This window comes from Loxodonta africana, chromosome 4 (assembly GCF_030014295.1).
Source record: "Loxodonta africana isolate mLoxAfr1 chromosome 4, mLoxAfr1.hap2, whole genome shotgun sequence".
NCBI classification, from domain to species: Eukaryota; Metazoa; Chordata; class Mammalia; order Proboscidea; family Elephantidae; genus Loxodonta; species Loxodonta africana.
This window is the reverse complement of record NC_087345.1, coordinates 18167696-18169384: the sequence shown is the minus strand read 5'-3', so window position 1 is coordinate 18169384 and position 1689 is coordinate 18167696.

Here is a 1689-nt window from a genome sequence, read left to right as displayed (position 1 = left end):
TCCCTGAGTGGCACAAACTGTTAAGTGCTCAGCTACTAACCAAATGGTGGTTCCAACCCACCCAGAGGTGCCTTAGAAGAAAGCCTTGGCAATCTACTTCCAAAGGATCACAGACATTGAAAATCCTACAGAGCATAGCTCTACTCTGAAATGTATAGGGTTGTCATGAGTCGAAATTGACTTGATGGCAACTTTCTATTTTTTTAAACTATGTGCAATTTACTTGATGGCTCTGTGCCTCAATATCCCCATCACTGGAATGGGGCTAGTGACCCTGTCACCTTTATAGACTGTTCTGAGGACTACGTTAGTTAGTTAAGGGGTGTCCTTACAACAGTGTCTGGCACATGGCAGCCTCTGTTTTCTCTCATTACTTACAGCTGTGACGTCCTAGACAGCGGGCCAATCTTGGGTCTCCAGGTTAGAGGGCTCTATGGGGATAGGGCAGTGGCTCTGATGCCTGGCCTAAGGGCTTTGGATCATCCTGATGTCCGGTGTCTTCCAGACCTGTACTGAGAGTGGGACTTAGGCATCAGCTCCTTGGAAAATTCCGAGGACGTGCCAATGATAGCCAAAGCTACGAACTGATAGGAATCTATAGGCATTTGCCCTTGTAAGGTTTACTTGGCCTGGGTTCTGAGTTCCTGGGGAGCCCCTGAAGTCAGGGTGGAGCGGATGAAAGCAGCAGAGGACAACTCATATTTGCACAGTACTAGGCACACTTTGAAGCCCTGGTGGAGAAGTGGCTAAGAGCTATGGCTGCTAACCAAAAGGTCGGCAGTCCGAATCCACCAGCCGCTCCTTGGAAACCCTATGGGGGCAGTTCTACTCTGTTCTATAGGGTCGCTATGAGTCAGAATCAACTTGACAGCAACAAGTTTGGTTTGGTTTTGGAGGCACCCTTTAAGGAGCCCTGTACCACAATGATTAAGCACTCAGCTGCTAAGTGAAAGGTTGGTACCCACCAGGAGCTCCGTGGGAGAGAAGATCTGGCGACCTGCTCCCATAAAGATTACAGCCTAGGAAACCCTACGGTGCAGTTCTACTCTGTCCTATAGAGTGGCTATGTGTTGGAATCAACTCGATGGCATACCACAAACACCTTCTAGGAGTTCCTGGGAGGTGCAAATGGTTAACGTGCTCAGCTGCTAAGCAAAAGGTCTAAGGTTCGAGTCCACCCAGAGATGCCTCAGAAGAAAAGCTTGGTGATCTACTTCCAAAAAACCAGCCATTGAAAACTCCGTAGCTCTATGGAGCACATAGTTCTATTCTGACACATGTAGGGTGTCAGAACCAACTTGCTGGCAACTGGTATCTGGTACCCAAGAAGGCACCCTTTATTCATTTGTTCGTTCATTCATTTTACACATGTAATTAAGCTCCTACCACATGCCCCGTGCTGGGCATACAGCCAGGAATGAGGCAGAGGGCCCTGCCTCCTGGTGCTTAGTGACTTGTGGGGGAGTCAGACGTTTATCAATTTAGCCCTGCAAATACACCAGTAATTGTGATGAAGTCCATGAAGAGTGGCCTATGCAGTCAAGAAAGTCTTGCTGGAGGAAGCGGAATTTGAGTTGAGATCTGAAGGACTTGGAGGAGTTAGGAAGCGGAAGGGGGCATGCATTCCAGGTGGAGCCCACTCCCATGCTACAGGTCCTGTGGCTGGATCAAACATGGCACCTTCATGAA